This window comes from Oryctolagus cuniculus, chromosome 9, assembly GCF_964237555.1.
Source record: "Oryctolagus cuniculus chromosome 9, mOryCun1.1, whole genome shotgun sequence".
NCBI classification, from domain to species: Eukaryota; Metazoa; Chordata; class Mammalia; order Lagomorpha; family Leporidae; genus Oryctolagus; species Oryctolagus cuniculus.
The window spans coordinates 121,281,041-121,297,038 of NC_091440.1; the positions used below are offsets into that span (position 1 = coordinate 121,281,041).

Here is a 15,998-nt window from a genome sequence, read left to right on the forward strand (position 1 = left end):
AGATTTTTCCATGGATTTGACATTTACTGTAAAATGAGATCTACTCACCAAACAAGGCTTACTTTTGAATTTTATGTAATCCTTATAAAAATGTTTTCATCCATAGTTCACCAAATGACTCAATGTAATAATTTTGATAGACATAATGAAAAGGAATGTGTGTAACTCTGAAGTGACTATATATATACAGCCCTGGAAGAAGAATTTTCGACTGAGGCATTATCTAGCCTCTGTTTCCATCTCTGCAATCTGTAAGAGATAGAGTTTATCTGTTGACACTGAAGAAATTCCTGACATCGATGACCCCGGCCTATCAGTTCCTCTTTGTCCCTGTGTGCTGGTCCTGAAGCTCTCATCCCAAGTGAACCCTCAATCTGCCTTTTCTGTTCATCTGCCATAGGGTGGCTGAATCCAACCTGCAGAACCATGCAACAGCACAGACTCGTGCTACTACCTTCTCCACCTGCCCCCGCCCCACAAAATAAACACACACCTATGCTCTAAACCCCACTCAATAGTATTTCTAGTGGTCTTTTCTCCTCTCCTTCCACTCACCTCTGATGGTGTCCTAAACCCTCACCACTTTCTCAACCTCACTATCCCCAACATTTTCAGATGACCTCACTTCCCATAGAGGTGCATTACCTGGTCCATCTACACACACACATACACACATCAGTGTCTGCAACCTTCCTCTACATATCTCTGTATGGTCAGAGCACGGAACATCTTTCCCTCTGTTTGAGGTGAAATGACCAATAATGGCTGGGACGCACTCTGCTCATGTCCCAGGACCTTTCTCCATCACAGTTCACCAAGTTTATTATATTGCCTGTTGTACACATTCATTCTCCTTAAGCTACCCATGTGCTCCTATCATTGTCATCCTGTTAAATCCTGTCTTCATACCCTGTTTACCCTCCAACTCCCCCTCTATCACCTGCTTTCCCACAGATTGTTCTTTTTAGCCCAGTCTCACTGGTCATCTTTGCTGCATGTCCTGTTATTCTAAGAGGCTTTACAAAGTGAACTGAGGGGCCAGCACTATGGCACAGTGGGTTAAGCCCCCACCTGCAGTGCCAGCATCCCATGTTGATCCCCCAGCTGCTACACTTCCCATCGAGCTCCCTGCTAATGTGCATGGCAAAGTAGTGGAAGATGACCCAAATCTTTGGGCCCCTGCACCAATGTGGGAGACCTGGACGAGGCTGCTGGCTCCTGGCTTTGGCCTGGCCCAGAATGGCCATTGCAACCACTTGGAGAGTGGTTCACTAACCAGCCTATGGAAGATATCTCTCTCTCTCTTTTTCTCTCTTGATGTAACTCTGCCTTTCAAATTAAAAAAAAAAAAATGAACTGAAATACATTCTCCCTTGTTTGTTGCAGTTCCTAAAAAATTTAAGAATTTTTATCTGTATTTTTATGAATCTGAATAAAGAGCTGATAATATTGTAAGAATGGAAAACAAAGTATTGAATATATGTATCGAAGTCCGAATCATGATGAGAGTATAAGAATCCCAGAATTGCAGAATTGCAAAGATCCTTTGATTTAATCCCCTTCATTTTGCCAAGTTGGAAAAAGACTTAGGCCAGAATCTGAACCAAAGTTCCCTGACTCCCAGTTCAGGGCTCCCTCCTCCACAAACTGAATTCCGTTCTCTGAATTCTCCCCTTCACACTAATTCTTGCTCAAAAATAAATTTAAATAAATACAATCTAATATGGAGCACAATCAGTAGAAGAAGCCAATTTGAAGTACAGCATTGTATTTAATTCTATGGAGAATGTAGAGACATCTCTACCCCATGGAGGCCTACTAGCTTTCACAGAAGCAAAACACAGAGTAGAAAAATAAACTGGAAAATCTGGGACCTGAAACAGAATTAACAGATAGAGAATCAGAGAGTTTTAAAGAAGAAATGAAATATACAGATCAACTGACCCAACTTCCTGTTATTTGTTGGTCATCTTTGTTTGTTGCTTGCTTATTCTAAGGTGTGAATCTGGGGAAACAAAAGACCAGAAGGCATAGGAACAGCTGTGAGTATCCTCACTCCATCTCTGTCCAAGCCTCCACTCTCCAGAAACACAGAGTCCATTTCTCCTAGGTTAGTCAGGCGCATGGAGGGAGGAATGAGTTACCTGTGAGAGTTATGGAAAGATCCTCCCAAGTTCACAGGCGCAGCAGGTATTTAATGTATCCAGGGTCTCAGAACTGATTTACCACTGTAAGGAGCCATTTTTCCAGGGAGAGACTTAGCAACCCAAAGATGCAGCTAAGTATTACTTAACATTATCTGATCTACATCAGCACATTGTATTTCCCTCCTAAAATATGAGAGGCAGTTGAGGGAAGAGCAGCCATCAGTAACTTTTTTTTTTTTTTTTTTTTTTTTTTGACAGGCAGAGTGGACAGCGAGAGAGAGAGACAGAGAGAAAGGTCTTCCTTTGCCTTTGGTTCACCCTCCAATGGCCGCCACAGCCGGCACACTGCGGCCGGCGCACTGCGCTGATCCGATGGCAGGAGCCAGGTACTTCTCCTGGTCTCCCATGGGGTGCAGGGCCCAAGCACTTGGGCCATCCTCCACTGCACTCCCTGGCCACAGCAGAGAGCTGGCCTGGAAGAGGGGCAACCAGGACAGAATCCGGCGCCCTGACCGGGACTAGAACCCGGTGTGCAGGCGCCACAAGGCGGAGGATTAGCCTAGTGAGCCGAGGCACCGGCGGCCATCAGTAACTTATTATTAAAACCCCGTGGGGGACACACACATCCTGAGTTTCACACCATAGGCCAAAGCCAGTTTGCTGAATCTGAACTACAGTTCGGTCCTTCCCAGAAAGAAATTCTTCAGAGAAGGGAGGAGACAGAACTATGTGATTCTGAGTTCTCAAAGTACCTGCATCAGACTCAAGTCATTTTTCAGTTGCTTTAATCTTACAACATGTTGACTCATCAATGCTGAATGGTCCATATCACAGGCACTAAACTCTACACAGTAAGAAGTAGCTAAGGGTCAAAGTTCCTTGGGCGTGGGCCCTTCCATGACCCAACCTCTCACACCCCTATGAAGATGTGAGGTGTAGTCTACTACACCTCTTTATGTGACTCAGCTAATCCCTTTCGTCACTACATCTGAGGCTTCTAACACAAACCTGGCCTTCACTCCACCCTGGCCCAAAGTCAAGACAAGGAACACTTACAAAAGGAGTTCTCCAGGCCCAGAGATCACAACGCTCAGGCAGTGCTCTTTACTTAAAGGAAAAAAAAAAAAAAAAAAAAAAAAAACAATTAAAAGAAACCTTGGAGTCATCTCATTCTGCCCATTTAGCCTCTTCAGCCCTCAATGTGTGGTTAGCAAGTGCGGCAATCAGGGCTAAGGCCTGCTATCATTCGGCCTTAATTAAAAAAGACACAAGCAGCGGAGCTGTGAATTAGAAACGTAGCTCCGCACTACCCCTGATTAATTCGAGGCTCATGTTGGATTAATAACTCCAAACAAAGAACAAAAGGAAATTGTTATGCGAATTGCAGCCCTCCCAGGCCAGACAAAGGTCAAATCACAGGATTTCAATTTCATCCGGAGTCGCTTAATCAACTCCCTCGGAAGGAAGACCATATGTAGTTCTGAAAGCTGCCCATTGTAGTCCTCTTGTCACTGGACCTGAGAGACGGCACAGTCATCCTCTCAAGCTAGTCTCAATCGCTTCTCTTCTTTCCCCTTTAATATGACAAAAACGTCATTATGAGCAGCGATTAAAGAAGAAATCTGCCCTGCAGAAAACATCCCAACAACTGCTGGTTTATGGAGGAAGCTGGACACTGTTGGCACGCAGCCTACAGAGCTTGCTCTTTCCTGAGAAAGGTCTGCAGCCGCAGCACCCAGAGTCACCACCACCACAAGGATGACATCATCGGCAGAGCACTGGCGAGGCTGAGGTCCCTCCCAAATATTTGTGCGGATGACAAGGAAAGAAGGTAACTCCTGCCTGGTCAATCAGAGGAAAGCACACAAAAGGTGCACTCCGTGAGGCTTTGCAAGGTTTCAGAGGACATGTCCCTCCCCTGTGGCTACATTAGGGTATTCCATGAGACAGACTCAGGGCTCAAAGTGGCTCACGAGGCCCGAGGGACACAGCCAGCCCCTGTACCTCTCTTCCAGCACTTCTGGTTTCACCCACATTCAGAGTTTTCTTTGCACATGGGCTGCACTCGGGATTGATGAAGGTTGAAAATGACAGACTCTCATTGGCAAGAAGGGATTAAGTGCTTTGGAGCTGTGGCGACTTCCACTCCAGCACCAACACTTCTCACCTTGTCAACACCCAAGTGCTATCAATGGTCAACTCTCAGGACTGTTACAACACTATCCTGAATGATTAGGAGCCAGTGTTTCTCAAATTCTGGGAAATTAGGGAGTTCTTCCAAATGACAAAGGTGTAATATTTGCGGATTTAAATGCGAAATTTCAAAGCTAGTCCTTTGGCTGAATGGAATCAGCAGCAGTCTCACAACAGTTGTGGCAAGTGCAACTTTATATATTTATTTATTTATTTTTTGGTGGGAGGAGGATTTTGCTGATGTATTGGAGAAGCAGAGAGAGAGAAAGAAAACGAAAAGGCTCTCATTCACTGGGTCACTTCCCAAATACCATCAAAAGTCACAGTGGGAGACAGGAGCCAAGAGTTCAACCCAGGTCTCCCACATGGGGGCAGGAACACAATTATCTGAGCTATTTCCTGCTACCTCCCAGGGTGCACATTAGCAGGAAGCCGGAATCAGACTGGGAATTGAATACCGATATTCCAACATGGGATGCAAGCATCTTAAGTACTAGGGTAAATGTGTGCCCCATTAAATGTTAAATCTCACCTGAGGTTATTCACTGGCATGCTTAATGAAGTCCCCTATATGTATCACAGATGTTCATATCCGTGAACTTTTAGGGTTTGTGTCAACCAATCTGATATGGCAAAATTTTTAACCTCTGCCATGTTCACAGAATGCAATGGTTGTCAACTTCACGTATTCTAGATTTGGTCTCCTGGGAAATCCATTTATTCCTCTAAACACCCATATTGTTTTCTCAAGACTTCTCTTACTGAATGCAGCATTTTCTCACGGATGTCACATGATTCATTCATTTGTGTATCCCTTTGTTCCTGGAACACATATTTCCTGAGTGTCTATTAAGTACTAGGCACTGGAGGAAAAAAGGTGCCTAGAACTCAGATGGCAACGCAAAGTAATGCACGGGGAGTCTGAAGAGACAGGTGGCCCCTTGTACATACAAGTGGCCCTGTAGGCCATATGAAGCATTCTGGCGTCATCCTATTCACTGTAGGAAACCTCTGAAGTGGGAGAGATACAATCAGAACTGGGCAGCCATTATCATTCGCCTACCATTCTAGAAGACCTCCAGTGGTTGAATATGATTCATTGTTGTCTCTTCTCAATGCCCAGCACGATGCTGTGCCCTACAGAATGGAATCTTTCTCCCAAGCATTGGCAGGGCTGATTCACTGGTCATCACTGCCCCAAAGGTGTCTCTGTGTGCAGTTAAACGGGGCATCTTATCAAAGGAGAGGCATTTCTCAACCAGATTATTGCAAGCCAAGCAAATTACAAAGCATTTTAGTCTACTGTTTGTTCAAAATCATTGAATGAATAAATGGCTTTTAACTCAACATCCCACAGGAAGAAAGCAATCACTGAGGACATCAACGGCCTCCACCAAACTTCTCCACAGCTGAAGGCCTTGCATTCTTTCCTACTTACAGCCGTATTGCTATTGTTTGGATTCGATCACTTTCTCAAGGGAAAGCAGTTGCTTCTGCCTTCTGAGATATCCAAAAGTAATGGCACTGCTTTTTCCAAATTAACCCCCATATCCGAAACATAAAGTCTACCACTTCAATTTAATAATTATCAAAACAATTACAAATTTATCTGTGAGTCATAATTCCCCAAGAGCAGTCATGCAAGCTATGTTTCCTATGTGACATGCAACTATCAAATAATGAGCACATTCAGGAAGCGTATTTAGATGTTTGTTACACATGGAAGAACAGCTGCATCAACAGAGCTTTTTGAGGATTATTCTTCAAGTTTCCTCTAAAAGCCACTTCATTTCCTTTCTGAAAAGCCGTATTACTTGATCTGCATATTTAAGACAAACCTCAGACATTCCTCAGAAATGTAATCCATGTTACATTTTTCTTAATAACTCCAAAACCAGAGAATCTGTCCAAACCCCAGACATAAAATGCCCATCTTGCAGATTTAAAAAAAAAAATGTTGTGGACCTGAGAGACAGAGTTGACAGAGTTCCCATCTGCTGGTTCACTCCCCAGATGTTCACAATAGCCAAGACTGGGTCAGGCAAAAGCTGGAAATCAATCCAGGTTTTCCGTAAGGGCAGCAAGAACCCAATTATTGGAGCCATCACTACTGCCTCACAGGGTCAGCAGTAGTAGGAAACTGGAGTCTGGAATTAGAGCTGGATGGGGAATCCAACTGTTCTGACATGGGATACAGGAGTCTTAACCAGTACCCTAACCACTAGAATAAATACACATCCCTATCTTACAGATATTTTAAGTTTTAGGGTGCCTCACTAGAGAAGGAAAATCTATCTCAGTATCACACTTCAATATAAGTTACCAACTCATCACTAAAACTCATTACTTCTTTTACTGGATTTTGACACTGGCATATTTAGTATGAAACTGCTGTCATTTAAAATATTTATCATAAATGACTTTCATTATGTACTGCAGTATACTAGGGTAATTCAAAAAAGCTGATGGGGACAGGCATTTGGTGTTAACACACCAGTTAGGAAACTTGCAGCGCACACTGGAGCACCACATTCTGAGTCCCGGCTCTGGCTCCTAATTCCAGCTTTGTGCTACAAAATGCACCCTAGGAAGCACCAATGATGGCTCAAGTAGTTGCATCCCTGCTACCCTGCCTGGGTTGTGTCCTTGCGTGGGCGATATGGTAGTTGAAGGCATTTGGGAAGCGAACTAGATGGAAGCTCTCTATCTATGTCTGTTCACATCTCCAGAAAACTCTTGTAAAGTAAGAATCACTATATTCCTAAAATTGAACTTCTGAAATGCATGAAGTCTATATTCCTTAAATAAAAGGTTTCTTTGGGAAAAAGAAAAAATTCAGTTTATATGAAATCCATGAATATTTTTTATAATACATATTTTATCAACTTTTGAAGACTCTTATTTTACAAAAATTTCAAAAAATGTTTACACCCAAACAACTTTTTATTCTATTTTCCATGACCTTTAGAAAGTATCCTTATATATAAACTTTAATTTCTTTCTCATTCATTCAAAAAAAAACTGAGCTATGTGGTACAGGGATCCACTTTAATTATTGTTAATTCATTCAATGATTCTGAGTCCTGGCTATGAGCCCGGCTCTGTGAATATGGCCGTGAATGAAACAGACCGAATCCCTGTCCTCAGGATGCCTTCATCCTCTTACTGAAATGTAATCATTAGATAATACTTTCAGCTCAGAAGCTAATCGGTACAAAGAAGTCCTTTTTCTCTACCTGGGAGGATACCAGAGCATACAATGGTTAAAAGGAGTTAATTATGCACTGCAAGATGGCAGACTTAAATTTCACACATTGTAAAAGTCTACTTTGTTTTAACCATAAAATGTCTTTTGATACCTTATAAAGTGAATTTTGCTTACCCAAGCAAAATGTCAAGTGAATTTTGAGACAATGAAAACATCTAGTCTGCCATTTCCATCTAGACTGCACTGTACCACATTAACTGAAACCAAGTTTTAGAATCATACAAGTCAACTTAGACTTAACCTCCTAAATAACTGTTATATGACAGCTATGAAAAGTAATAAAGCTTAAAAATAACTACCAGAATCCAGAAAATATGGAAATTCATAGACATTTGCTCAAGATGCATATTTTGCTTCAAAACAAGTTGAGCTGAGTAAATTCGATCACATTTCAGACATTTATAAATATGTGTAATAATTTTCAAGCACTAATTCCAAGTTACTACACTCACAAACGCGATCAAAGTTTCAAGTAGAAGGGGTCCATAATAAGTCAGTGTGAACAGAATGTATTAAAAAGGACTACAATCCCTCATCTCAAGGGCACACCCAGTGTGTAATTCTGAGCACTGAGAATCTTATTTGACATAATTATGAGACAAGTATGAAGCCTGAGTTGAAGCATTCCGATTTTCACTGAGGACAGTAGACTGAGATTGGTAACATGCAGTGAATTTCTCTGCGCTATAAATTCCAGAAATAGTTTCTTTAACATAAAAACTTTTACCTCACATGTACATAAAAAATGTGATTGCTAAAACAAATGAGATAAAAAATAACCTCACTTCCCTCACTAAACATTTATTTTTTCATTTTTTTTCATTTTTTTCATTTTTATTTTTTGACAGGCAGAGTGGACAGTGAGAGAGAGAGAGAGAGACAGAGAGAAATGTCTTTCTTTTGCCATTGTTGGTTCACCCTCCAATGGCCACCGCGGCCGGCGCATCGCGCTGATCCGAAGCCAGGAGTCAGGTGCTTCTCCTGGTCTCCCATGTGGGTGCAGGGCCCAAGGTCTTGGGCCATCCTCCACCGCACTCCTGGGCCACAGCAGAGAGCTGGCCTGGAAGAGGGGCAACCGGGACAGAATCCGGCACCCCGACTGGGACTAGAACCCCATGTACCGGCGCCACAGGCGGAGGATTAGCCTAGTGAGCCACGGCGCTGGCCAGGACGGGCTTTGATCTTGCAGACAACAAGATGCGAAAAGATGGGACACAAACACTGTCATCCAAAGGAGGAGGCAACCAAGAATCTGGCGACCCTACTGAGCTCAGCCTGTGTTTGAAGAACAAGAAATGTATTCTATGAATTCATATAAACAGGTTGCACAATCAATGAAATGAATCCAGTCTAGAAAGAACAAAACTGAAACTACTAGCTCAACTCTGATTCTCGTGCTTAAACATCTCTGCTTCTAGTTTTTAACATAATAAATCCATTAGCAGCTTCCCAAAGAAAATATTATTTTAGATATGGAAGACAACGAATCTGTATGGCTTTTCAATATTCCCAGAAGAATGTGCTCTTCTTGGGCTGAGGAGATTCTACCCCAATCTACTCCAAAATGAGCTGACAACTAAAAACCTGTGGGCAGTATTAAAGCACCAAAAAGACATCAAAGCAATGCATAAAATGCAACAGTATACTAATATACCAATGACTGCACTAAAAAGAAAATATTCCACAGGAGGAGAATAAACCACTCATTTGTGACTATTCTATTTTCCTGTTCCTAACTGAATCAGAAAAGTGAGATGGTCTTACTAAGGTGAATAGGATTAGCAGGAGAATAGTAAACAGAGGAACTCTGTAAATTTAACCATTAGCTCCTGAAGATCAGATTTGCTTTGGAATCAAAGCCCTTCTAATAGATTGGATAACTGGATTTAAACAAAATCTTTGAATTTGAACAACTCAATGTGGCTTAACTTCTTTGTGAATGACTAAATTCAACATAGCTTTACTCTTAAAAAGTGCTAAGATTAGAAACAAAACATCTCATAATATTTAGAGTAAACACAGTGAAGAAGGGAGCAAAGGAAAACTAAATTTGGTCTTAACGAGTGTGGCTCTTCTGCTTCCTAGGGGAAATGGTTTTGACAAGGGAACCAAGGAAGTAATGGTTTCATTGATTCTTCCTTTCTGGAACACAGAAAACAACCTCATTTCAATATGCAAAGATTTTCTTCAACTCTGTATTAGATGATCTGAATACAAAAGTTTTTTTTTTTTAAACCCCAGGGGAAAAATAGGAAAAAATGGTTTTTTTTTAATCATCAATTATAATTTAAGATTTTTATTTTTAAAATTTTGTATTCATTTTTAACAGAATCAATATAGTTCACAGACACAATTCTAAGAATATAATGATATTCCCTGTTTGCATCCCTTCACTGACTATAATTTAAGAGGGGCTGGATAGAGCTGGGGAGGACTTGATGATAGAGAGGATGCTGAATCTTGCTAGGAATGTTCAATGAAGTGCATGGAGTGCTTTAAAGTTCTCCATAGCACACCTGCAGCAGTGGTAATGTAATCTCATCCACTCTGAGAAGAGGAAGCCACAGAGGGAAGAGCGCATTGCTATCAAAGATTCATACCAGGTTGCCAGGACTTTGTAATGATCGTGAAGATAAAACGTGAGGCCCTACCAAAAACGAAGTATTTAAGAAATATTTAGATATGGCTCAAACTCTTAAAGGGTTAAGTTTAAAGCCTGGTGGAACCAGGAAGCTTCTTCTTAAACAGGTTATAATCTCATTGCCAATGGCACAACACCTCAAAATTGTCTCTAAAATAGACATTGACTTATGTATTCCTTTGTATTCCTTTTCTTTTTTCTTTTTCTTTTTTTTTTTTTTTTATTTGAATGCCAGAGTTACGCAGAGAAAGAAGGAGAGGCAGAGAGAGAGAGAGAGGTCTTCCACCCACTGGTTCACTCCTGAGATGCCTGCAACAGTCGGAGCTAAGCCAATCAGAAGCCAGGAGCTTCTTCCAGGTCTCCCACACAGGCGCAGGGGCCCAAGGAGTTGGGCCATCTTCCACTGCTTTCCCAGGCCATAGCAGAGAGCTGGATCCGAAGCGAAGCAGCTGGGACTAGAAATAGCGCCCATATGGCATGCTGGCACTTCAGGCCGGGGCGTTAACCCGCTGAGCCACAGCGCCGGCTACTGTATTCCTTCTCTTATTTAATGCCATGGCATGCTTGTCACAGCTAAATACATCTACTTCCTCATAACATTTTCTGTGTATAGGGGCTTCTAGGTTTCTGAACTCCTTGACCAGATGCATATGTTCTGAAATTCCTCATAACGCATAACAAGCTTTTATTTATGGGTTAATAACTCCAATGACTGTAAGCCCCACACATGTAATTATAACTCTCAAATCTCTATTGACTCCACACCACCATAACCAATCACCTTCCACATCTTCTTCTGTGGACGTTTGGAAGATGCCTAAAATTTAGCAAGTCTAAAGTTAAATTCTCTATCTCTCCATGTTCTTCTTCAGTATTTTTAATGGCACAACCATTCACTGAAACGCCAAAGCTGTAAGCTTATGGATCATCCCCAGCATCAATGACGATACCCTCTGGATCCATCTTCCTACATAGCTCTCACGTCTGCTGCTGTGGCCACATCATTCTACCTTAGGCAGACGCTCAGCGAGACACTGAGCAGAGCCATGCTAACTCCTGCTAGCATGTTTCCCAAAAGCTATGGGAAAGGTAACATAACATAGTATTTTAAAGACCAGAAAAATAGTGCAAGGAAGGCAGTATGAAAGCAAAACACATGGACACTTTCACACTGAAGACTGCTTGCAATGAGCCCATTTCCCCCACCAAAGTCACTTTCCTGCCTTCAAGTTCATTCTCCGAAATTAGAACTCTCTCAGACCTGCTGGTGTGGGCTACATATACTTCCCAACTCCACTCTTGTTCCCCTTCAATACATTTTCCGCTCCACACCCAGAATCACCTTTTGAAAATGCAAATGGCATCACATCAAACATCCTGCTTCACAGCACAGTTGAAAGAAAAGATCTTCAACAATCAGGTTTTTTTTTTTTTTCTGCTACCCTACTCACTGTGCTGTCTGCTGCTCCTTACTTCTAATCTGGCAATTCCTTGATTTCATCATATTTTCATCACTTCTAGCCTTATAAATACAAATCCATGGCTTTGTGGTTTAAGAGTAGAAGGAGCATCCCTGGCTGGCTAGATGTTGATGCTTTCTCATTACACCTTTGTGCTACCAAAACTTTGGCGGCAGCCAACATTTTGGAGGTAGAATATTCATTTAAACTTCCACTTTTTCTTCTAGTGTGAAGATCCTTGACAACAAGAAATCATAACTGCCTCATTTGCTGCAAAAATACCAGCACTTAGCACAATACCTGTCATACAGCAGAGACTTCTGAATACGGCTGCAGGAAGCAACGCATCAAGCAGTTGAAACAAATTCATCTAAAGTTAAACTAAAAACTGAACAGTAAAAAATACATGTTGATTGTCCCATAAGAAGAGAGAAATGTGGCATCTTTCACTAACTGCTTGAATTTGCATGCTGCTATGCTGGTACAACAAACAGACTGATTTAAAAACCAAATAGCAGCATCGAAGAAGTTGTAACAAACCCTGGATTAGTATAGGATCATAACTAAAGGATCTGCTATATTAAATCATGACAATAAAAGTAAAATCCCTCCATCTATTCCTGGATTATGTTTAGAGCTCAAACTAGAGAGCTGTAAATGAATAACAATGAATGTATGCCTCTGTGAATGATTGAAAATTGAATCACATTTTAACTAGACCATATTTGTAAGTCCCTTTGGCTGACATAACTACAATTCAAACTGTATACTAATTAGTGGCAAACATCTATTTAATATTATTCAGTGGGTTTATAATGTGCTTTTAAAATTTGTTTCTGGAAACAAGACAAACTATATGTAAAAAATATGAAATGTTGACAATTTAAGCCAATAAGCAACGTGGTCTAGTGCAGAACCAAATACATTTTTAAAAGAAATGACTATATCTTATTTTTCCAAGCAATAATGACTAAAGATGCTCATGTACAAGAGACACAGCCAAAAATCTTAAAATACAGTTTTTCCCACACAATGATGACATATTTAACAGAAAATTTATGTTGTTTCCTATTGACTATATTGCTTAGCAACTGCTCATAATTCCTCTAAAATTGAGATATCCCCTCATCAGTTTTACATCACAGTTAAATGTACTTCAACAAAATATTTACCAAGAGCCAAAAATTCTCCAACAGATTATTTTTAGTTATATGGGGACTTTGAAAAACTTGGCGGAAGGGCTGGCGTTATGGTGTAACAGGTTAAGTCACCACCTGCAGTGCTGAGATCCCATAAGGCTGCTGGTTCAAGCCCTAGCTTCTTCACTTCTGATCCAGCTCCATGCTAATGCACTTGGAAAAGTGGCAGAGGATGGCCCAAGTCGTTGGGCCCCTGCAACCATAGTGGAGATCCCCATCAATCTCCCAGCTCCTACTTTCAGCCTAGCCCAGCAATGGATGTTCAGGCCATTTAGTGAATCAGTGGATGGAAGGCCTTTCTGTCTCTCCCTATATCTCTCTCTCTAACTCTGCCTCTCTAATTAAAAAAGAAAGAAAGAAAGAATAAAAAACTTTGGTGGAAATATATTTAAAATATGTTTATTTTGGATAAAAAAGTTTTAAATACAGTAAATTTTGTAAATAATAAGTGTTTCCACGAAATTTTTGAAGATCTCATATATATTATTTCAAAATATTTTTGAATAAAAATAAACTTAACTTTGGAACCACCCTTGTATTGTGCCACAGCCTTGCCTGACCAGGAAGTTTTCGTTAATTGTTAAACCCCTTTTTCTTTGAAAAAAAATTATTTATTTATTTGAAATGCAGAGTAACAGAGAGTAGACAAGAGAGAGAGACAGAGAAAGAGAGAGAGGCAGCATCCATCCACTAGTTCACACTCCAATGGCCAGGCTGAATCAGGAGCCAGAAGCTTTATCTAGGTCTCTCACAGGGGTCTCCCACTGGGCAGGGGCCCAAGTACTTAGGCCATCCTTTTCTGCTTTTCCAGGCCTTCACAAATAGCTAGATCAGAAATGGAGCGGCCAGGACTTAAACAGCGCCCATATGAGATGCCAGCATTGCAGGCGGCAGTTTTACCTGCTACACTACAATACCAGCCCCCAAGATGAACTCCTCATTGCATTTATAAACATATTGACCATTGTCTTCTCATATAACTTTTAGGATCCTAGGCTTTCTTAAGCTCCTGAATGAGGAAAAAAATTTGAAAAGAAGCCCTAAAATTTTCAAAATATACTAATTTATGGATAAATTATTCTTTTTAAACTAGAAGGACAATCAATTTCTAAATTTTTCTTTGATAAGGTACTTTAGGATCAGTCCATTTGATTAAAGAATTGAGAAATGTTGAAAGCTCAACTGTATGAGATCCATGCAGTACTTCTTGTGTGTCAAACATTGCTATTATTGCTTTATGTATAGAAACACATTTCATTCTCATAACAACCTTTTAAGAAATGTATTGTTTTCATCCTCATTTTACTTATGGGAAACTGGAGCACAAAGCGGATTAAGTTTAAGTTGAGTCAACTTGGCTCTGCATGGCTGTGTTATGCCAACTCTGTAAAACATAAGTAATGATACTATTTGGATGGTTCACTAGCAAAAATACTCTTTTCTGACCCCAATAGGCAAATAATCTCGAGCAAAATAAACAAAGCTGGAGATATAACAGTATCTGACTTCAAAATATACTACAAACCTAGATATCAAAATAGCATGGCCCTAGTATAAAAAGAGACATACAGATCAACGGGACAGAATATAGATTCTAGAAATGCACACGTTTAGAGTCAACTGGTTTCTAAAAAAAGTGCATAATGGGGAAAGGACAAACTCCTCATTAAACAGCATTTGAAAAACCGTATATACACAAGTGAAAGAATCCAAATAAACCCTTACACCACATACAAGAATTTATTCAAAACAGATCAAACACTAAAATGTAGAACCTAAAACTATAAAAGTACTAGAAGAAAACATAGGGAAAAATTTTCATTACATTGGTCTGGGCAGTCATTTTCTGGATATGACCCCAAAAGCAGAGGCAACAAAAGCAAAAACAGACAAATGGAATTTCATCAAACTAGAAGTCTTCTGTCCAGCTAAGGAGAAAACCAACAGAGGGAAGATACAATCCATTTTCCACTCATGCATCTAATAGGAAGTTAATGTCAAAACATACAAGGAACACAAACAACTCAACAACAAGAGAACAAATGACCCAATTAAAAATCAGGCAAAACAACAATAAAACCTGAGTCAACTTCTATTAAAAAACATACAAATGTCTAACAGATATATGAAAAAAATCCACGCTAATAATCAAAACACTGCTTAAGTTTTGATGCTTATGTATTAGCTGTTACCATAATTTTTCTAACCAATAAAGAAAGGCAAACTAAATAGCACACTGAGTGCTGATTATAGCAAAAACGAAGAAGATGACAAGGGCTGGTAAAGATGCTGGTGGGAAGGTGAATTAACAAAGACATTCCAGAGTTCCTTAAAAAATTAAAAACATACCACTAGATACGTATCCAAAGAAAATGAAATCAGTATATTAAAGAGATATCTGTACCCCCATGTTTACTGTAGCACTGTTGATGACAGCCAAAATAAGGAATCAACCTAAGTATCCATCAACGAAATTGCGGTTCATAGACCCATGGAATACCATTTAGCCATAAAAAATGAACTCCTGTCATTTGTGTAATATGATGAACTTGGAGGATGTCATTTTCAGTGAAACAAGCCCAACACAGGAAGACAAATAGCACATCATCTTCACTCACATGTGGAATCTACAAAATCTGATCACAAAAAAGATTGAATGGTAGTTACTGGAGGCTGGTGCATGCTGGGGAGATGTTTGTCAAAGGGTCACCCAAAAACTCTTCTGAAAATTTTTTGTGCATTAATCTTATGCACAAAACTTCTAACTTAAAAACTAGTAGTCTTCTTCATTTATAAATTAACTAGCTTTTCATTCTTTACTAATCCATAAAAAATACAAGGCCTCCATTTTATACATCTTGAAGATTAAGAATCATCTACATGCAGCATAAAAACAGAGACAGAGTAACTCAGTCCCCCAGTATGGCTGTAGACAACAATGTGCAGAGTATCAAGGGCAGAGGCAAACTATACTCCAGTTATGACTTCCTTGTCCAAATGATAACAAAAAACCCTAAACTGATTTTATGAACATGTGTCATAGAGTCAAATTCACAGCTTAGTAGGATCATGATACGGAAAATAAACCGG

The 15,998-nt window shown here is 40.2% G+C and overlaps 1 protein-coding gene across 17 annotated transcripts in view; it reads right to left on the reverse strand.

Annotated features, from left to right (window-relative positions):
• SOX5 (SRY-box transcription factor 5) overlaps nt 1-15,998 on the reverse strand; it is a 1,100,902-nt gene that overhangs the window by 513,930 nt on the left and 570,974 nt on the right. For 2 of the 17 annotated variants that reach the window (XM_070049503.1, XM_070049497.1), the window contains one exon: nt 3,204-3,254. The exons of 14 other annotated variants lie outside the window; for them this stretch is intronic. The gene's annotated coding sequence lies outside the window, so the exon portion shown is untranslated. Of the gene's footprint in view, nt 1-3,203; nt 3,255-15,998 lie in introns of those variants that run through there. One more of the 17 variants, XM_070049494.1, reaches the window with a different exon arrangement.